Source organism: Arachis hypogaea, chromosome 15 (assembly GCF_003086295.3).
Source record: "Arachis hypogaea cultivar Tifrunner chromosome 15, arahy.Tifrunner.gnm2.J5K5, whole genome shotgun sequence".
In the NCBI taxonomy this organism is placed as follows: Eukaryota; Viridiplantae; Streptophyta; class Magnoliopsida; order Fabales; family Fabaceae; genus Arachis; species Arachis hypogaea.
This window is the reverse complement of record NC_092050.1, coordinates 57343738-57367099: the sequence shown is the minus strand read 5'-3', so window position 1 is coordinate 57367099 and position 23362 is coordinate 57343738. Positions and strand designations below refer to the sequence as shown.

The window sequence follows — 23362 nt, the reverse complement described above, 5'->3', positions numbered from 1 at the left end:
ATCGCCAATAACGCCCTCGAAGCCATAATAGCCCACATTAAGAGTCACGTTAACTAAGTTAACGTGAACTCTAACGTAGAAGAAAGAAATGAAGCCAACGTTAGTGACACTTACCACTGTCACTAACGTTGGACCAAGCTCACAATTGGCCACGTTAAGAGCCACGTTAACTCAGTTAACGTCGACTCTAATGTTGAGAAGCAAAAGAGAAGCCAACGTTAGTGACACTTACCTTTGTCACTAACGTTGAGCTAAGCCACAATGAGCCACGTTAACTCCCACGTTAACTTAGTTAACGTGGAAGCTAACGTGGAGGGAGCAAGAATTGCCAACGTTAGTAACACTCACCTTTGTCACTAACGTTGGAATGAGCCAATCTGAGCAACGTTAACTCCCATGTTAACTTAGATAATGTGGAAGCTAACGTGGATAAGAGAATGATGAGCCAACGTTAGTGACACTCACCTTTGTCACTAACGTTGGAAATGGCTATCATTGCTACGTTAGAAGCCACCTTAACCCAGTTAACGTGGACTCTAACGTAGGAAGTAGGGGCACATTGGAACGTTAGTGACAAAGGTAACTGTCACTAACGTTCTCGAAGGATTGGCAAGCTTACGTTAAGAGCCATGTTAACCTAGTTAACATGGACTCTAACATAGGGGGAAGGGAAGACTCTCAACGTTATTGGGAAAGGTGAGTCCCAATAACGTGTGTGAAGGACCAAGAGGCAACGTTAGTGGTCACGTTAGTGCCACTAACGTTGAAGTTAACGTGGACCATCCCTGGGTGAGGAACGTTAGTGAAAAAGGTGATTGTCACTAACGTTCTCGAACCCACACTCTCACTTAATGTTAACGCCACTAACGTCCTGAGCTAAACACCTTGCCTACTTCACACTTTCTCTCTGCAAGTAAAGCTAAGCCCACTGCAGAAGATAACTGCTTCATGATGCCAGGGCATCTTGGCCAGTTTCGCTGACCTTTTCTTTACTGTTTTTAGGTTAGTTTCATGCATTCCCTTAGGAAATAAGCTAGTTTTGGGTAGATATTCACTTACACCTTGATTCAAGCATACACTGTGCATTTTACATTATTTCATGAGGATTTTGCATGAGTTTAGTGACAAATTATATGCTGTATTGCCCATGACTTGGACTAGAACTTTGATGCGCTCTATTGCTTGATTTCAGGACCAAAGGAAGCAAGAAATGGGAGGTAACTTGCAAAGTTAATGAGATAAGTGATTGCCAATAATGCTCTCGAAGCCATCATTGACCACGTTAAGAGTCACATTAACTAAGTTAACGAGAACTCTAACGTGGAGAGGGGAAGTTGAGCCAACGTTAGTGACACTTAACATTGTCACTAACGTTGGCAAATGCTCATAAGTGGCCACGTTAGAGTCCACGTTAACTTAGTTAACGTGGCCTCTAACGTTAGAAGGGGGGAGAAATGCCAACGTTAGTGACATTGAACATTGTCACTAACGTTGGCCTAAGGAGAAACATACCACGTTAACTCCCACGTTAACTTGGTTAACGTGGGAGCTAACGTAAGAAGCAAGAGTGGTCGACAACGTTAGTGACACCCAACATTGTCACTAACATTGGAAGCAATCACACAACCCCCCAAGGAGCCACGTTAACCTCCACGTTAACTTAGTTAACGTGGAAGCTAACGTTGATGAGTGAAAGAATGGCCAACGTTAGTGACACTCAACATTGTCACTAACGTTGTGGATGGCTAAGCATGGCCACGTTAGAAGCCACGTTAACCTAGTTAACGTGGACTCTAACGTGAGACATAGGGGCACCTTGGAATGTTAGTGACAATGTTGAGTGTCATTAACATTCTCGAAGGATGGCTGATGACAAGTCATCTTAGCCCATCTTAACTAGTCTTTTTCTTTTGTTTTCATTAGAATTATGCACTTTCTTGAACAATAAGCAAGCTAATTGAGTAGATTTTCATGTTTCCCTTGATTGAATCAACCATGTATGAATTCATGCCATTTCATGAGGTTTTATGCTATAATTGTCACATGTTATGATAGAATGGATATCTCATGATTATGAGCATAGCTTTGATGTGTTTGGTTGATTAATGATAGGTGAAGAAAGCTTGGAGAAAGGTTGAAGCAAGAAAGAATAGCTAGGAGTAAAGAGAAGACAATGGAATAAGTGAAATTGAACCAGGAAGCAAAAAGCTAGACCTAAAGTTAGCATCAAACTTTTGCACAAACTTTTGGTTGAAAAGTTAGCCCCAACGTTAGCCCCCTAACTTGGAGGCTAACGTTGGAACTTGAACATCACTCCCTGGGTACCAAAAGTTTGCGCCAACGTTAGCCCCCTAACTTTGAGGCTAACGTTGGCACATGAAATTCACCCCTGGGCACCAAAAGTTTGCGCCAACGTTAGCCCCTAACTTTGAGGCTAACGTTGGCATGAAGAAAACCTCCCTGGGCACCAAAAGTTTGCGCCAACGTTAGCCCCTAACTTGGTGGCTAACGTTGGCACATGAAAATCACAAGGAGGAGCAAAAGTTTGCGCCAACGTTAGCCCCCTAACTTGGTGGCTAACGTTGGCGCCACAAGTACACAAAGTAAGGCCAACGTTAGGGCCAAAGTTAGACCCTAACGTTGGCACCAACGTTCATATCAGCAAGATGGTGTTAGCTGATATGAAAAGTTGGAGCAAAAGTTAGACCCCTAACTTTTGCTCTAACTTTTGGTCCAACTTTTGCAAAACTCAAACCCGGTTCAATTGGTTCACTTTGGTTCTTCTCCAAACTTCAAGAGCAATCAACCAAGGCCTCTTTCAACCCAATTCCACCAAGAGCAAAGGCCCAACTCAAGGCTTGAAGATCATTGGAAGAAAGTGCATAAATAGGATAGAATTCAAGTTCTTCGGGGAGCTTTCCTTTTGAATTTTCATAATAGTTTTCGGAGAGCTTTGGATATTGAGTGATCTTTAATTTCTTTGTCTTGGGGAAGGAGAATTCACTTCTCTTCCTCTTCATTTTATTGCTTTCTATTTCAATTGCAATTGTCTTGGATCTGGGGTTGGAGAATTGAAGAAATTCTGTTTCAATCTCATCCTTGGATCTCTCTGCTTTGTTTACTGCAATTTAATTTCCGTTTCTGTTACTTGCTTCTCATCTACTTTCCTTACTATTTACAATTCCCTTGCAATTGTTCTTGTTGGATCTAGGAAGGCATTGAGATCTAGACTTGGCTTTCTAGTCTCTGGGTCCTGAGATCTGATTTCCCATTTCAATTCTCTGTTTACTGCTTTATATGTTCATTTACTTTTCTGTTTCGGATCCGATTCAATTCCAATTCCCTTTTACTCTTCTGTTTAATGCAATTTAACTTTTCCTTGTTTAAATCCAAGCCCCAATTCCCTTTACAATTCCAGCCGTTTACATTTCTTGCATTTTAAGATTCCGCTATTTACATTTCTTGCATTTTAAGTTTCTGCTATTTAATTTCTTGTTCTTTAAGATTCAGCAATTTAATTCCCTGTTCTCTTTACTTCCATGCAATTTAATTTCTGCAAATCACAAAACACTCAACCAAATCTTGATTCGCTTGACTAAATCAACCACTAAACTAAAATTGCTCAATCCTTCAATCCCTGTGGGATCGACCTCACTCCCGTGAGTTTTTATTACTTGATACGACCCGGTGCACTTGCCGATTAGATTTGTGTGTTTTGGAGGAAATTTATTTTTCATCAAAATACTCATCAAGTTTTTGGCGCCGTTGCCGGGGATTGATTAGATTGACAATGATTAAGTGAAGTGGTGATCTAGATCAAGCAGTTTTTCTTTATTTTTCGACTAACCCACTAACTGTTTGATTTTTTGCTTAATCTAACTAACACTTCAATCTGGCAGTAAATTGAAGTGTCACTGGTTTTGTGCATTTCTCATGCTCTGCTTGTATGTCAGGTACAAGAAGAACCATACCCAATTTTCATGAACAAGACGAAAGAACTCTCAGGAGGTTAAGAAGAGCTGAAAGAGGGAAAAATATTGTTGGAGAAGAGGAATCAGACGAAGAATTCCAAGAGATGGAGGAACATTTAACCAATCCACCAGGTGGAGAAGACAACAACAATGACAACCCACCCAAGAGGAGAGTTTTAGCTTCCTATACCTTTGCAAATCCTAGACATTGTGGGAGCAGCATCTTGGCTCCAAATGTCAATGCTAACAATTTTGAACTCAAACCACAACTCATCACCTTGGTTCAGAACAATTGCTCTTTTGGTGGAGGACCACTTGAGGACCCACACCAACATTTATCCACTTTCTTGAGGATATGCAACACTGTCAAAACTAATGGAGTGCCCCCTGACAGTTACAAGCTGATGCTATTCCCATTTTCTCTCAGGGACAAGGCCACTCAATGGTTAGAATCTTTTCCAAGGGACAACATCAACAACTGGGATGATTTGGTAACCAAATTTCTTGCCAAGTTTTACCCACCTCAGAGGATTATAAGGTTGAAGGCTGAGGTACAAACATTTACACAAATGGAGGCCGAACCCATCTATGAGGCATGGGAGAGGTACAAGGCTCTGATCAGGAAATGTCCCCCTGCCATGTTTAATGAGTGGGAGAAGCTTCAAAACTTCTATGAAGGCTTAACACTGAAATCCCAGGAAGCTTTGGATCATTCAGCTGGAGGTTCCTTGCAACTCATGAAAACTGCAGAAGAGGCTCAAGAACTCATTGATATGGTGTCCAACAACCAATATTTCTTTGCTCATCAAAGAGGCCGCCAACCATCACAAAGGAGAGGAGTAATGGAGCTAGAAGGAGTGGATTCAATCCTGGCTCAAAACAAGATGATGCAGCAGCAAATTCAACAACAATTTGAGCAAATGGCCAAGAGGATTGATAGTCTCCAAGTTGCAGCAGTTAACACCAGCCAACCATCAACCACATGGGGACAGAGTGAAGAAACTCAAGAAGAACAACAACAAGAGCAAGTACAGTATATGCACAACCAAGGACCAAATGAAGTGTATGGTGATACATACAATCCATCCTGGAAAAACCACCCAAACCTCAGATGGGGAGATAACCATACCTAAAACCAACAACCATGGCAGAGGAACTCAAACCAACACAACCCAAGAAGCAACCAAAACCACAACCAGCAGCAAACTAACCAAAACCCCTACAGAAAACCTCAAAACAACTACCCTAACCTCAACCAATACCAATCTAATAACCAACCCACCAACCAAAATGCCTACCATCCACCACCCACATCTCATAACCCACTTCAAGTATCACCTGAAGCCCAAAGAATCACTCACTTGGAGGCCATGATAGACAAAATGTTGAAACACCAGGAAATGGTAACCAAGAATCAGGAAGCCTCCCTGAAGAGCCTAGAGAGACAGATGGGGCAACTCTCCAAGCAAGTATCTGTTGAGAGACCTTCAAACTCACTGCCCAGTGACACAATTCCAAATCCCAAGGAGGAATGCAAGGCAATACAATTAAGGAGTGGGAGAACATTGATAAGCAACAATGACACTACAAAGAAGCAAGCAGAGAACACCAAAGAACCAACGGAGGATGAGAATCAAACAAAGGCAGATGAGGCTAAGGAGCAAGTTGTGATGCCAAACAAAGGCACTGAGAAACTTAAAGAGAAGGACAACCAGCCACATAGCTCAAAGGAAGTAGCTCAGGGACAGCAGCAAATAGGAAAGAGCATCACACCTCCACTGCCATATCCCCAGAGGTTCAACAAAGAGGTTAAAGACCAGCATTTTCACAAATTCCTTGAGATTTTCAAGAAGCTAGAAATTAATATTCCCTTGGCTGAAGCACTTGAGCAAATGCCTTTATATTCCAAGTTTCTGAAAGATCTTATCAACAAGAAAAGAAGTTGGCTTGAAAGGGAAACCGTATTACTCACCGAGGAATGCAGTGCTGTGATTCAACGGGGTATTCCACCAAAACTTAAGGATCCGGGAAGCTTTGTAGTCTCATGCACTATTGGCAAGATAATTCACAACAAGGCTCTCTGTGACCTGGGTGCCAGCATCAATTTAATGCCTCTCTCATTGATGAGAAAACTTGCCATAGAAGAGCTTAAACCCACCAGGATGTCACTAGTCATGGCCGACAGATCAATCAAGACACCCAATGGAATTGTGGAGAATCTGTTGGTGAAGGTTGGGGAGTTTATTTTCCCAGAAAATTTTGTAATTTTGGACACTGAAGAAGAAGGAAACGACTCAATCATTTTGGGAAGGCCATTTCTACACACAGCAAGGGCCATCATTGATGTAGAAAAAGGAGAAATGACCTTCAGGGTCCATAATGAACAAATGGTCATAAACGTGTTCAGATCAATGCAAAACGCTCCTGAGCAAGAGGATTACGTAAGAGTGGAAATGATAGACAGTTTGGTGGAAGAAACATTGGAAGAAAATTTTAAGGAAATCAAGGGGCAACAGAGGAACAAGTGGCTGAGACCTCTACTGAGCAGGATGAAAGACAAGATAAGAAGGAAGATGTACGAAAACAAGAACTGAAACCTTTACCCACCCATCTCAAGTATGCATTCCTTGGCACATCAGAGAACTTCCCAGTAATCATTAATTCATCCCTGACAAAGAAGGAAGAAGGAGAACTTCTTGACGTACTCAAAGCTCACAAAGATGCTTTAGGATGGACCATTGATGACCTGAAGGGAATCAGCCTGCAATATGTATGCATAAGATCCTCTTGGAAGATAATTCCAAACCAGTGGTTCAACCGCAAAGAAGGCTAAATCCCACAATGAAGGAAGTTGTCCAGAAGGAAGTAATGAAGTTGTGGAATGCAGGGATAATCTTCCTAATATCTGACAGCCCATGGGTAAGCCCGGTTCAAGTTGTACCAAAGAAGGGAGGAATGACGGTCATCACTAATGAGAAGAATGAGTTGATCCCTACTAGAACAGTGACTTGGTGGAAGATGTGCATAGACTATAGAAGATTGAATGACGCCACCAGGAAGGATCATTTCCCTCTCCCATTCATTGATTAGATGCTGGAAAGGTTAGCCGGCCATGCCTATTACTGCTTTTTGGACGGATATTTTGGGTATAATCAAATCGTGGTAGACCCCAAGGACCAAGATAAAACTGCCTTTACATGTCCATTTGGAGTTTTTGCATATCGGAGGATGCTCTTTGGGCTCTGCAACGCCCCTGCCACATTTCAAAGGTGTATGCTCTCCATTTTCTCTGATATGGTCGAAAAATTTTTAGAAGTCTTCATGGATGACTTCTCTGTTTTTTGTGATAATTTCAATGCTTGCCTAAACCATTTAACCCTTGTCTTGAAATGGTGCCAAGAAACTAATTTGGTTTTAAACTGGGAGAAATGCCATTTCATGGTACCCGAAGGGATTGTTCTTGGCCATAAAGTTTCAAAAAAGGGGATAGAGGTTGATAAGGCAAAGGTTGAGATCATAGAAAAACTCCCTCCACCAATTAATGTGAAATCTGTTAGAAGTTTCTTGGGTCATGCCGGATTTTACAGAAGGTTTATCAAGGACTTTTCAAAAATAGCCAAACCTTTGAGTAATCTGTTAATGCTTGATAACCCTTTTGTTTTTTATGAAAACTGCCAGCATGCCTTTGAAACTTTAAAAAATAGACTCACAACAGCACCAATCATCACACCTCCAGATTGGGAATTACCTTTTGAACTCATGTGTGATGCAAGTGACCTTGCAATTGGTGCTGTACTTGGGCAAAAGAAGGGAAATTTGCATCATGTCATATATTATGCAAGTAAAGTGTTGAATGAGGCCCAAAGAAATTACACCACAACAGAAAAAGAATTGCTAGATGTAGTCTATGCATTTGATAAGTTTAGATCATATCTAATAGGATCCAAAGTTGTGGTTTACACTGATCATGCTGCACTTAAGTATTTAATGTCAAAGCAGGATGCTAAACCAAGACTCATCAGGTGGATACTGCTCCTACAAGAATTTGACATAGAGATAAGAGATAGGAAGGGCACTGAAAATCAGGTCACTGATCATCTGTCGAGGTTGCCACATGAAACAAGTCAAAAATCATCCCAGCCCATAAATGAAAGCTTCCCAGATGAGTACCTTCTGCAGATCCAGCAAGCACCTTGGTTTGCTGACATAGCAAATTACAAAGTGGGAAGAAAGATACCGCAAGAGTTCTCTAAGCAACAAGTGAAGAAGTTGATCAACGAAGCAAGGAAATTTTCATGGGATGAACCCTTCTTGTTCAAGAGATGCTCTGATGGAGTAATCAGAAGGTGTGTTCCCGAAAGTGAAATGAGGGACATCTTGTGGCATTGTCATGGTTCAGCTTATGGTGGACACTTTGGCCCAGAAAAAACAGCGGCAAAAATACTGCAGAGTGGCAGAAAGCAGGAGGATTAACAAAAAGGAATGAGATGCCTCAAAACTTTATCTTAGAATTAGAATTGTTCGATCTATGGGGAATTGATTTCATGGGGCCTTTTCCTCCTTCTTATTCTTTTAGATACATCTTGATAGCAGTGGAGTATGTCTCAAAGTGGGTGGAAGCCATAGCCACAACCACCTGTGATGCACAGATTGTCCTCCAATTCCTTAAAAAGCACATCTTCACTAGGTATGGAGTGCCCAAGGGTCTTGTTAGTGATGGTGGTAGTCACTTTTGCAACAAACAGATGGAGAAACTCCTCCACAAATATGGAGTAATTCACAAAGTGGCCACACCTTACCATCCTCAGACTAACGGCCAAGCTGAACTTGCAAATAGGGAATTAAAGAAGATCCTAGAGAAAACAGTGGGAATCACAAGAAAAGATTGGGCTAGAAAGCTAGAAGATGCATTGTGGGCGTATAGGACAGCTTTTAAAACTCCTATTGGCAAGTCACCTTTTCAGCTATTGTACGAAAAATCCTGCCACCTCCCTGTAGAGCTTGAACACAGAGCTTTTTGGGCCACTAAACTCCTCAACCTTGATCCCCGAGCTGCAGGAGAAAAAAGGTTGTTACAACTAAATGAGTTGGATGAATTTAGACTAGAAGCTTATGAAAATGCTAAGATATACAAGGAGAAAGCTAAGAAGTGGCATGACAAGAAGATCACAAAGAAGGAATTCAAGCCAGGACAGCAAGTGCTCCTGTATAATTCGAAGCTTAAAATTTTCCCTGGCAAACTGAAGTCTAAGTGGACTGGCCCATACTTGGTGACAAAGATTTTTCCCTATGGGAATATTGAACTGCTAGATGAGGCAACAAAGAATCAATTCACAGCAAATGGTCACAGAGCAAAGCTGTATTTGGGAGGACAATGGGATAAGGAAAAAGAGGTTCAACACCTACAGCCCTCTTAAAAAGAATTGAAAGATGTCAAGCTAGTGACAATAAAAGAGCGCTTGTTGGGAGGCAACCCAACCTGAGGTAGTTTTCTTTTCATAACTTTTTCAATAAGAATGTTGGATAACTGCTATGTATTGCAAGAAGCTAAGTTTGGTGTTGCACACCAAAAACAATCGAAGGGAGAATGCAAGATGCTAAGTTTGGTGTTCCACCAAAACTTCATTTAAAATTACATTCTAACTTCCTGCACATTGCTAGTTCCAAGCAATCAAACAGATTATTCAAACAACTTAACTGTTTTTGTTTAGTCTCAATTTCATAACCTTTAGCAAGGACACAAAAGTTTGCCCAGAGTTAACCTGTTGAATCAGAAGGAGTAGCAAGGAATTAAGTCTGGGAGTTAACCACCAATTGAAGATACTATGCATCAAGACTCAAAAATGGGCACAGCAGAAAGAAGAACAAAAGAAATGCAAACCAACAGGTTGTATCTATACTTAACTTTTGCTGTTGAGAAATACTTTTGATTGATGTCTTGTTAAAGTGTTCATTTAGTTCAAACAGATTCAAGTTTCTTTTAAAATAAGTAGGCTAGTTTATGTGTGTGCTTGTGTGTTTACTTTCACTTGACAAGAAGCATGTGTTGTCCCCTGCATCTTTAAGTTCAATAAAAGAACAGTTTGAATGTGAAGCAAGATGATCTCTGTTAGATAGAAGTAGAATAAAAGTAAGTGGTGGTATGTGTGTGATTGTATAATAGCTCACTTTTAGTGAATAAAGAGCCAGGATATCTTCTCCTAAGTAGAGAGTAGCCTACTGTCTATGAATCCCAATTAAATTCCTTGGTTAGAAAGAAAAAACAAAAAGGAGGAAAGAAAAGAGATCAGAACAAAAGGAAACAAAAAGAAACAAAGCTGGACACCAATAGCTTGAACTTTAAAATATATGCCTGTGATGTCTTTGTGCTAGGATCTGCTTGGATTAGTAAGCTCTTAGGAGTGCATCAACACTCGGTGACTTGGGTTAACTAATCCGGGATCATCAGCTGAAAGTCCACTATCAAGAGCAACCTAACTACAAGGCATTTAGTAACCCAAAGAGGTGCTGGGCATCAATGTTTTAAGAAGGAATGTGAGCCAAGTGTCTATGGTGAATAATGTGTCAAGTATAAAGAAAAGAAAATGAACTTGCTACACATGACACTCAAATAAAGCTTATGAACAAAGTAATAGCCAAGGATAAAGGAATAATGAGAGGTCATAGCAGTATGTCACTTGAAGCTTGAAGGAGACTTTCTAGGCCTTAGAGTCAATAAGAAGTGAGTATTTGCATATCCACACAAAATCCCATGAACTATCAATAATACTTTGCTAGCATGAACATCCTCTTCCATTTCATTCTTTCTTCTCAATAAATCTTTTCTTGCTTGAGGACAAGCAAGCTTTAAGTTTGGTGTTGTGATGACAAGTCATCTTAGCCCATCTTAACTAGTCTTTTTCTTTTGTTTTCATTAGAATTATGCACTTTCTTGAACAATAAGCAAGCTAATTGAGTAGATTTTCATGTTTCCCTTGATTGAATCAACCATGTATGAATTCATGCCATTTCATGAGGTTTTATGCTATAATTGTCACATGTTATGATAGAATAGATATCTCATGATTATGAGCATAGCTTTGATGTGTTTGGTTGATTAATGATAGGTGAAGAAAGCTTGGAGAAAGGTTGAAGCAAGAAAGAATAGCTAGGAGTAAAGAGAAGACAATGGAATAAGTGAAATTGAACCAGGAAGCAAAAAGCTAGACCTAAAGTTAGCATCAAACTTTTGCACAAACTTTTGGTTGAAAAGTTAGCCCCAACGTTAGCCCCCTAACTTGGAGGCTAACGTTGGAACTTGAACATCACTCCCTGGGTACCAAAAGTTTGCGCCAACGTTAGCCTCCTAACTTTGAGGCTAACGTTGGCACATGAAATTCACCCCTGGGCACCAAAAGTTTGCGCCAACGTTAGCCCCCTAACTTTGAGGCTAACGTTGGCATGAAGAAAACCTCCCTGGGCACCAAACGTTTGTGCCAACGTTAGCCCCCTAACTTGGTGGCTAACGTTGGCACATGAAAATTACAAGGAGGAGCAAAAGTTTACGCCAACGTTAGCCCCCTAACTTGGTGGCTAACGTTGGCGCCACAAGTACACAAAGTAAGGCCAACGTTAGGGCCAAATTTAGACCCCTAACGTTGGCACCAACGTTCATATCAGCAAGATGGTGTTAGCTGATATGAAAAGTTGGAGCAAAAGTTAGACCCCTAACTTTTGCTCCAACTTTTGGTCCAACTTTTGCAAAACTCAAACCCGGTTCAATTGGTTCACTTTGGTTCTTCTCCAAACTTCAAGAGCAATCAACCAAGGCCTCTTTCAACCCAATTCCACCAAGAGCAAAGGCCCAACTCAAGGCTTGAAGATCATTGGAAGAAAGTGCATAAATAGGATAGAATTCAAGTTCTTCGGGGAGCTTTCCTTTTGAATTTTCATAATAGTTTTCGGAGAGCTTTGGATATTGAGTGATCTTTAATTTCTTTGTCTTGGGGAATGAGAATTCACTTCTCTTCCTCTTCATTTTATTGCTTTCTATTTCAATTGCAATTGTCTTGGATCTGGGGTTGGAGAATTGAAGAAATTCTGTTTCAATCTCATCCTTGGATCTCTCTGCTTTGTTTACTGCAATTTAATTTCCGTTTCTGTTACTTGCTTCTCATCTACTTTCCTTACTATTTACAATTCCCTTGCAATTGTTCTTGTTGGATCTAGGAAGGCATTGAGATCTAGACTTGGCTTTCTAGTCTCTGGGTCCTGAGATCTGATTTCCCATTTCAATTCTCTGTTTACTGCTTTATATGTTCATTTACTTTTCTGTTTCGGATCCGATTCAATTCCAATTCCCTTTTACTCTTCTGTTTAATGCAATTTAACTTTTACTTGTTTAAATCCAAGCCCCAATTCCCTTTACAATTCCAGCCATTTACATTTCTTGCATTTTAAGATTCCGCTATTTACATTTCTTGCATTTTAAGTTTCTGCTATTTAATTTCTTGTTCTTTAAGATTCAGCAATTTAATTCCCTGTTCTCTTTACTTCCATGCAATTTAATTTCTGCAAATCACAAAACACTCAACCAAATCTTGATTCGCTTGACTAAATCAACCACTAAACTAAAATTGCTCAATCCTTCAATCCCTGTGGGATCGACCTCACTCCCGTGAGTTTTTATTACTTGATACAACCCGGTGCACTTGCCGGTTAGATTTGTGTGTTTTGGAGGAAATTTATTTTTCACCAAAATACTCATCAATGGCAAGCCCACGTTAAAGAGCCACGTTAACTAAGTTAACGTGGGCTCTAACGTGGGAACAAAGGGGGCTTTTCAAAGTTATTGGGAATGTTAAGTCTCAATAATGTGTGCAAAGGACTTAGAGGCAACGTTAGTGGCAACGTTTATGCCACTAACGTTGAAGTAACGTGGCTTTTACTTAGTAACGTTAGTGAGAAAGTTGATTGTCACTAATGTTCTCGAACTTATATTTTAACTAAACGTTAACACCCCTAACGTCCTGAGCTAAAGTCTCTGCCCACTTCACATTTTCTCTCTGCAAGTAAAGCCAAGCCCAAATGAAGAAGAGAACTGCTTCAAACTCAAGATCCAAAGGCCCAAGACTTGAAGAGCCAACTAGAAGCTGAGAAAAGTAGTATATATAGGAGTAGCTTTGAATTGTTGAAGGAGTTCTGGAAGTTAGAAAAGAGAACTACTCTCTGTATTTTACCTTCTCTGCAATTTCTAGTTTTATGATGTATTCTCCATCTTTGTTTTCATTTTCTAGAGCTATGAACAACTAAACCCCTTTCATTGGGTTAGGGAGCTCTGTTGTAATTTGATGGATCAATACTAGTTTTCATTATTTTTCTTCTATCTTTTCTCTTGATTTTACTTGAAAGCTTTCGATCTTCATCCAATTGGGTAGTTATCTTGGAAAAGAAGCTATTCAAACTTGGATCTCTTCTGAACCTTGAAAGAGGAATAAAGTGATCAAGCTAGAAATGCTTTCTCATGCTGGACCAAATTGGGTTTGGATGGGTATGTGACTATAACCCTCTCAATACTTGATTTGGGAAATGCATGTGGTATAATCAGTGACCATACTTCATCTCTTCTCATGAGCAATTGACCAAGGAATTGGCTATTGATCAATATTTGAGAGATTGAATTGCAACAAATTGTAATTCAATCAATTAAGATTGCCAAGGAGATCAATGAGTGCATTGATTGAGGAAGAGATGAAAATGAACTTGATCCAGAGAATTGCAACATCTCCTAAGCCCAATGAACTCCCCATCTCTGATCTTACCCATTCTCTTTAATTTCTGCCATTTACTTTTATGAGCAAATCCCCCATTCCCATTTACAATTCTGCAATTTACTTTCAGTCATTTACTTCCAGTCCTTTAATTCTAGCATTTACTTTTCTGTTATTTACATTCCCGCCATTTTATTTTCTGCAACTCTCAACCCAAATTCTGGATTCGCTCAACTAAAATATTCTTCTAATTAAAGTTGCTTGATCAATCAATCCCTGTAGGATTCGACCTCACTCTATTGTGAGTTTTTACTTGACGACAAATTCGGTACACTTGCCGAAGGAAATTTGTTGAGAGACAGTTTCCACCCGCATCACTTCAAACTCAAGATCCAAAGGCCCATATCCAAAACTTGAAGAACCAACTAGAAGATCAGAAGAGTAGTATATATAGGGGTAGTTTTTAATTAGGAAAAGAGTGTTTTGGGGGATTGGAAATTGGGAACTACTCTCTATATAATTTACTTTCTCTGCACTTCTAGTTCTAATTTTCATGATGTATTCTCCATCTTTGTTTTCTATTTCCAGAGCTATGAACAACTAAACCCCTTTCATTGGGTTAGGGAGCTCTGTTGTAATTTGATGGATCAATACTAGTTTTCATTACTCTTCTTCTATCTTTTCTCTTGATTTTACTAGAAAGCTTTCAATCTTCATCCAATTGGGTAGTTATCTTGGAAAAGAAGCTATTCATACTTGGATCTCTTCTGAACCTTGGAAGAGGAATGAAGAGATCATGCTAGAAATGCTTTCTCATGTTGGACCAAATTGGGGTTGGTTGGATATGGTGACTATAATCCTACTAACACTTGATTTGGAAATGCATGTGGTATAATCAGTGACCATACTTCATCTCTTCTCATGAGCAATTGACCAAGGAATTGGCTATTGATCAAGATTTGAGAGATTGAATTGCCAAGGAATTGGAATTCGATCACTTAAGATTGCCAAGGAGATCAATGAATGCATTGATTGAGGAAGAGATGAAAATGAATTTGATCCGGAGAATGCAACATCTCCTAAGCCCAATGAATCCCCATCTCTGATCTTACCCATTCTCTTTAATTTCTGCAATTTACTTTTATGAGCATCTTCCCCATTCCCATTTAAATTCTGCAATTTACCTTCCGCCATTTACTTTCAGCTCTTTACTTTCGGCATTTACATTTTCTACTATTTACTTTCTCGCCATTTAATTTCCTGCAACACTCAAACCAAATTCTGCTTCGCTCAACTAGAACATTCCTCTAATTAAATTTGCTTGACCAATCAATCCCTGTGGGATTCGACCTCACTCTATTGTGAGTTTTTACTTGACGACAATTCGGTACACTTGCCGAAGGAAAATTGTTGAGAGACAAGTTTCCATGTGCATTAAGTTTATGGCGCCGTTACCGGGGATTGATTTTTTATCAACAATGATTAAATTGGAGGATAACTAGATTGAGAATTTTTTTTCTTTTGTTTGATTTAAGTTCATTTGAGTAATTTATTTTCTGTTCAGTTATTTTCTTCCCTTCCCACTACCTATTTTCTTAGTTGTTTACGATTCAGTCCACTAACCCACTAACTGTTTGATATATTGCATCACTCACACTAACAACATTTCTAACAAGAATAGTCTCTGCATCTAGTTTCTTGCTTGTGCCTTGTTGGTTGTATGACAGGGAGAAGAAGCGGGGCTTCAACTTCATTTGATTCTGAACCTGAGAGGACCTTCCTTAGATTAAGGAGGGAAGCAAGAGGAAAGAGAGTAGTTGGTGCTGAGGAAGAGGAAGAATATTTTGAACCAGACATGGATGAAAACATGGAGAACCATCATGAAGAAGAGGCTCACAACCATGGCAGAGAGGGTCTAGCAAATCATGCTAGGCAAGAGAGAAGAGTTCTGGGTTCTTACATCAACCCAAACCCAGGAAACTGTGGGAGTAGCATCCAAAGGCCAACCATACATGCCAACAACTTTGAACAAAAGCCACAGCTCATCACCCTTGTTCAGAACAACTGTTCATTCGGAGGGAGTGTCCAAGAAGACCCCAATCAACATCTAACCACCTTCCTGAGGATATGTGATACTGTGAAGTCTAATGGTGTTCATCCTGACACCTATAGACTACTTCTGTTCCCTTTCTCACTCAAGGACAAGGCATCTAAATGGCTGGAATCCTTCCCAAAGGAGAGTTTAGCAACCTGGGAAGATATGGTAAAGAAATTTCTGGCAAGATTCTATCCTCCTCAACGGATTAACAGGCTGAGAGCTGAGGTGCAAACATTCAGGCAGCAGGATGGTGAGACTCTATATGAAGCATGGGAGAGGTTTAAGGACCTGACAAGAAGGTGTCCACCAGATATGTTCAATGAATGGGTGTAGCTACACATTTTCTATGAAGGCCTTTCTTATGAATCAAAGAAGGCAGTAGACCATTCATCCGGGGGATCTCTGAACAAGAAGAAGACCATTGAAGAGGCCATAGATGTCATTGAAACTGTAGCTGAGAATGACTACTTCTATGCTTCTGAAAGAGGCAACACTAGAGGAGTGATGGAGCTAAACAATGTGGATGCACTACTGGCCCAAAATAAGCTTATTACCAAGCAGCTAGCTGACCTCACCAAGAAGATGGAGAGGAACCAAGTGGCAACAATCACCACCTCATCAGCAACTCAAGAGGGAGTGAATGCTGAGGCAGATGAGGAGCAAGAACAAGCCAATTACATTGGAAACTCGCCCAGGCAAACCCATGATCCATACTCCAAAACCTACAACCCTGGATGGAGGAATCACCCAAACTTTGGGTGGAGAAATCAATAAGATCAAAACCAAGATCAGAGGCGTCACAACCCCTACAACCATGCAGCTCACCAATATTCAACACAAAGATCATATCAACACCATCCTAACAACACCTCTCCACATCCATACCAAAACCAGAATAACCAAACTCACCCCTCCACTCTCAACTCACTCTCATCTGAAGATAGACTCTCCAAAATTGAGACTATGCTTGAGAGCATATGCAAAGAGATTCAAGACAGTAAGGCATTCCGAGAAGAAGTGCAGTCCAATAAGCAGAATCAAGATGCTGCAATCAAGAAACTTAAGACACAAATTGGCTACCTATTCAAAAGAATTTCCAACCGCGACCCTCGTAGCGATGCAGACTCAAACCAAAGGGATGAGTGTCAGGCTATAACCCTCAGAACTGGAAAAGAATTAAAGGAGACTCCCAAGCAACCCCAAGAGAAAGATTCAGTTGGAAAGAAGGAGGAACAAGATGAAGCTCAAATCCCACCTCCAACTCACGTCAAAAGGAAGGAGAGCTGAAGCCATATGTTCCGAAAGTACCATATCCTCAACAACTGAAGAAGAAGGGGGATGACAGCCAATTCTCCAAGTTTTTAGAATCTTCAAGAAATTGCAGATTAACATACCCTTTGCTGAAGCAATAGAGCAAATGCCGCTCTATGCCAAGTTCTTGAAGGAATTGATGATTAAGAAGAAAAGTTAGAAGAGCAACGAGACTGTGATACTAACTGAAGAATGTAGTGCTATCATTCAGCATAAACTACCCCAGAAACTGAAGGATCCTGGGAGCTTCCAGATCCCTTGTATTATAGGGGAGATCACAGTGGAGAAAGCTCTATGTGACTTAGGAGCCAGCATAAATCTGATGTCAGTAGCTATGATGAGAAAAATGAAGATCGAGGAGGCTAAGCCACAAAAATGGCCCTACAACTGGCAGACCGATCGTTCAAGTTCCCTCATGGTATAATGGAAGATTTGCTGGTGAAGATGGGGGATTTCATTTTCCTAGCAGACTTTGTGGTATTGGACATGCAGGAGGAAACCAAAACCTCCATCATCCTGGGAAGACCGTTCTTAGCTACTGCTGGAGCTGTCATTGATGTCCAAAAAGGTGATCTCACCTTGAGATTACACAATGAAAAGATGACATTCAATGTGTTCAAGGCCATGAGTTATCCACCAGAACAATGGGGAGAATGTATGAGGTTGGACTCACTGGAAGATGCAATGCAGGAGAGTTTTGAAGAAGAAGAACCTGAAGGATTAATAGAGGAGGGATTAACGTCTAGTGAAGAGGTTGCGACAGCAGAGATGCATATACAAGGTGCACTAAAGGAAGAGAATGAAAAGTTAGAAGCACCCAAACATGAACTCAAGGAACTACCACCCACTCTCAAATATGCATACTTAGGAGATAATGAAAGCTACCCGGTGATCATAAACTCATCCCTCAGCCAAGATCAAGAGGATGAATTACTCCAAGTGTTGCAAAAGCATAAGGATGCTGGTGCACGAAATTGTGATCTCAGGCAACGGCGCCAAAAACTCTGTACGCACGTCTTAATAAATTGTTTTTCATTCATAACTTCGATACAACTAACCAGCAAGTGCACTGGGTCGTCCAAGTAATAAACCTTACGTGAGTAAGGGTTGATCCCACGGAGATTGTTGGTATGAAGCAAGCTATGGTCATCTTGTAGATCTCAGTAAGGCGGATAATAATTGATTATGGAGTTTTCGAAATTTATAATAAATAAACAGAGAATAAAGATAGAAATACTTATGTATATCATTGGTGAGAATTTCAGATAAAGGTATAGAGATGCTTTCGTCCCTCTGAACTTTTGCTTTCCTGCTGTCTTCATCCAATCAATCCTACTCCTTTCCATGGCTGTCTTTATGTAAGGACATTACCATTGTCAATGGCTACTTTTCATCCTCTCTGGAAAATGGTCCGATGCGCTGTCACTGCATGGCTAATCATCTGGAGGCATCACCGTGGTCAATGGCTGCATCCTATCCTCTTGTGAAAATGGTCCAAATGCTCTGTCACAGCACGGCTAATCATCTGAGGTTCTCGATCATACTGGAATAGGATTCACCCTCCTTTTGCGTCTGTCACTACGCCCAGCACTCGTAAATTTGAAGTTCGTCACAGTCATTCAATCCCAGAATCCTACTCGGAATACCACAGACAAGGTTTAGACTTTCCGGATTCTCATGAATGCCGCCATGAATCTAGCTTATACCACGAAGATTTTGATTAAGAGTTCCAAGAGATACTCATTCAATCTAAGGTGGAACGGAAGTGGTTGTCAGGCACACGTTCGTGGGGGAATGATGATGATTGTCACATTCATCACATTCATGTTGAAGTGCGAATGAATATCTTAGAAGCGGAATAAGTTGAATTGAATAGAAAAACAGTAGTACTTTACATTAATTCATGAGGAACAGCAGAGCTCCACACCTTAATCTATGGAGTGCAGAAACTCTACCGTTTGAAAATACATAAGTGAAAGGTTCAGGCATGGCCGAATGGCCAGCCCCCATGATCTAAGAACTAGACGTCCCAAGATGACTAATACAATAGTAAAAAGTCCTATTTATACTAAACTAGTTACTAGGGTTTACAGAAGTAAGTAATTAATGCATAAATCCACTTCCGGGGCCCACTTGTTGTGTGCTTGGGCTGAGCTTGAATGTTACACGTGCAGAGGCTCTTTCTGGAGTTGAACGCCAGGTTGTAACATATTTCTGGCGTTCAACTCTGGTTCGTGACGTGTTTCTGGCGTTTAACTCCAGACAACAGCATAGAACTGGCGTTCAATGCCCTTTTGCATCGTCTAAACTCTGCCAAAGTATGGACTATTATATGTTGCTGGAAAGCCCTGGATGTCTACTTTCCAAAGCAATTGGAAGCGCACCATTTTGAGTTCTGTACCGCCAGAAAATCCACTTTGAGTGTAGGGAGGTCAGAATCCAACAGCATCAGCAGTCCTTCTTCAACCTCTGAATCTGATTTTTGCTCAAGTCCCTCAATTTCAGCCAGAAAATACCTGAAATTACAAAAAAACACACAAACTTATAGTAAAGTCCAGAAATATGAATTTAACATAAAAACTAATGAAAACATTCCTAAAGGTAACTAGATCCTACTAAAAACATACTAAAAACAATGCAAAAAAATGGATAAATTATCCGCTCATCATAACACCAAACAATGCCAAAGGAACTTGATTTTATAGTTGCTCATTAATTTAGATAATTAGAGTTTAATGTTGCTTATTTGCTCTTGCCATGTGTGTGCTGTCTTTATGTCACTGCTGCATTTTCACCTTGCTTATTGAGTTGCTTGCCTCCTTTTGAATCAAATAAAAAAGAAAATGTTTGTTATCAAAAACCAGAGGGGATTTCATATTGTGGAGTAAATTCCTTAGTTTGTGATGTGGTCATAAGTTAGCTAAGTTGGTTCACCAACGAGGGTGGGAAGATAACTATCTGGCCTGAATCATATGCTTGAAACACACCCCATGAGACTAGCTAAATAACAAGATCCTAATAAGAAAAAGGGGAAAAGAACAATAAGAGTTGAAAAAGAAAGAAAAGTTAATAAAGAATAAGGCTAGGCACCAAGGGTTTGAAACTTGAGAGATGTGTCTGTGGTGCTCCTCTACCAAGGATCTGCTTGGATGAATAAGTTCGTAGGAGTGCTTCATCACTTGGTAACTTGGGTTAACTAACCCGGGATTATCAACTGAAAATCCACTATCAAGAGCAACCTTGCTACAGAACATTTAGTAACCCAAAGAGGTGCTGGACACCAAGGTCTCAAGAAAGAAAATAAACAAACCATGTGCCTGTGGTGTGTATGTATGGGGGAAAGAGACTTGAGGGAGTAAGTCCTTAGGGGTGTCTCAACACCTAGCACCTTGAACCAACTGGTTCGGGAGTGCTGGCTGAAAGCTTATCTTAAAGAGTCGCCCCCTCACAGAGCACCTAGTCTAAGAACACAAACAAGCCCTGAAATAACAAAAAGGATCCATGAATAAAAGTCTCATGGGATGCAATCAAGTGAGTGTTCTAGGACATGATAAAGGTCTGAAAGCCAGTGAAGGAATGAACCTAAGTTGCTATGCATGAAACCACCATAAAACCAGAGGACATAACTTCCACAATAATGACTCATTTCTCTTGGCATTCCATTCATCATTCCCTTGTTCCAGTACTTGCTTAGGGACATGCAAGCTTTAAGTTTGGTGTTGTGATGCCAGGGCATTTTGGCCAATTTCACTAACCCTTTCTTTATTGTTTTTAGGGTAGTTTCATGCATTTTCTTAGGGAATAAGCAAGTTTTGGGTAGAATTTCACTTACATCTTGATTCAAGCATACATTGTGCACTTTACATGATTTCATGAGGATTTTGCATGAATTTAATGACAAATTGGATGATGCATTTCCCATGACTGGGACTAGAGCTTTGATGCGCTTTATTGCTTGATTTCAGGACAAAGGAAGCAAGGAAGAACCACGTTAGCAGCCACGTTAGTCTAACTAACGTGACCTCTAACGTGGAATGGGAGCTAACTTGCAAAGTTAATGAGAAAAGTAATCGCCAATAACGCCCTCGAAGCCATAATAACCCACGTTAAGAGTCACGTTAACTAAGTTAACGTGAACTCTAACGTGGAAGAAAGAAATGAAGCCAACGTTAGTGACACTTACCTCTGTCACTAACGTTGGACCAAGCTCACAATTGGCCACGTTAAGAGCCACGTTAACTCAGTTAACGTGGACTCTAACGTTGAGAAGCAAAAGAAAAGCCAACGTTAGTGACACTTACCTTTGTCACTAACGTTAAGCTAAGCCACAATGAGCCACGTTAACTCCCACGTTAACTTAGTTAACGTGGAAGCTAACGTGGAGGGAGCAAGAATCGCCAACGTTAGTGACACTCACCTTTGTCACTAACGTTGGAATGAGCCAATGTGAGCAACGTTAACTCCCACGTTAACTTAGTTAACGTGGAAGCTAATGTGGATAAGGGAATGATGAGCCAACGTTAGTGACACTCACCTTTGTCACTAACGTTGGAAATGGCTATCATTGCTACGTTAGAAGCCACGTTAACCCAGTTAACATTGACTCTAACGTGGGAAGTAGTGGCACATTGGAACGTTAGTGACAAAGGTAAGTGTCACTAACGTTCTCGAAGGATTGGCAAGCTTACGTTAAGAGCCACGTTAACCTAGTTAACGTGGACTCTAACGTAGGGGGAAGGGAAGACTCTCAACGTTATTAGGAAAGGTGAGTCCCAATAACGTGTGCGAAGGACCAAGAGGCAACGTTAGTGGTCACGTTAGTGCCACTAACATTGAAGTTAACGTGGACCATCCCTGGGTGAGGAACGTTAGTGAAAAAGGTGATTGTCACTAACGTTCTCGAACCCACACTCTCACTTAACGTTAACGCCACTAACGTCCTGAGCTAAACACCCTGCCTACTTCACACTTTTTCTCTTCAAGTAAAGCTAAGCCCACTGCAGAAGATAACTGCTTCAAACTCAAGATCCAAAGGCTCATATCCAAGACTTGAGGAACCAACTAGAAGATCAGAAGAGTAGTATATATCGGGGTAGTTTTGAATTAGAAAAAGAGCTTTTTGGGGGATTGGAAATTGGGAACTACTCTCTGTATAATTTACTTTCTCTGCACTTCTAGTTCTAATTTTCATGATGTATTCTCCATCTTTGTTTTCTATTTCCAGAGCTATGAACAACTAAACCCCTTTCATTGGGTTAGGGAGCTCTGTTGTAATTTGATGGATCAATACTAGTTTTCATTACTCTTCTTCTATCTTTTCTCTTGATTTTACTAGAAAGCTTTCAATCTTCATCCAATTGGGTAGTTATCTTGGAAAAGAAGCTATTCATACTTGGATCTCTTCTGAACCTTGGAAGAGGAATGAAGAGATCATGCTAGAAATGCTTTCTCATGTTGGACCAAATTGGGGTTAGTTGGATATGGTGACTATAATCCTACTAACACTTGATTTGGGAATGCATGTGGTATAATCAGTGACCATACTTCATCTCTTCTCATGAGTAATTGACCAAGGAATTGGCTATTGATCAAGATTTGAGAGATTGAATTGCCAAGGAATTGGAATTCGATCACTTAAGATTGCCAAGGAGATCAATGAATGCATTGATTGAGGAATAGATGAAAATGAATTTGATCCGGAGAATGCAACATCTCCTAAGCCCAATGAATCCCCATCTCTGATCTTACCCATTCTCTTTAATTTCTGCAATTTACCTTCCGCTATTTACTTTTAGCTCTTTACTTTCGGCATTTACATTTTCTGCTATTTACTTTCTCGCCATTTAATTTCCTGCAACACTCAAACCAAATTCTGCTTCGCTCAACTAGAACATTCCTCTAATTAAAGTTGCTTGACCAATCAATCCCTGTGGGATTCGACCTCACTCTATTGTGAGTTTTTACTTGACGACAATTCGGTACACTTGCCGAAGGAAAATTGTTGAGAGACAAGTTTTCGTGTGCATCATTTAGAAAGTAGATTCTCACCATGGTGACCAAACGTTTTTCGAGATCCATTCGATTGATCTTGATGCCAATCCGTGCACTTCGAGTTGAAGCGTGGAACCTTATTGAACCTTGTGCACCAGCTCTGAGTACGAGCCATTTCCCTCTTACTCTTAAAGCCGCAGAGAGCTCTAAGCTGGCCATCTGTTTCAAGCAACCCATATTCA

At 40.4% G+C, this 23362-nt stretch overlaps 1 non-coding gene across 1 annotated transcript; it reads right to left on the bottom strand.

Annotated features, from left to right (window-relative positions):
• Window positions 1-16028: 16028 nt before the first annotated feature.
• LOC112753544 (small nucleolar RNA R71) lies at window positions 16029-16135 on the bottom strand. The gene has a single exon (XR_003177928.1). It is a non-coding gene; the product is annotated as a small nucleolar RNA R71 (small nucleolar RNA).
• Window positions 16136-23362: the final 7227 nt, after the last annotated feature.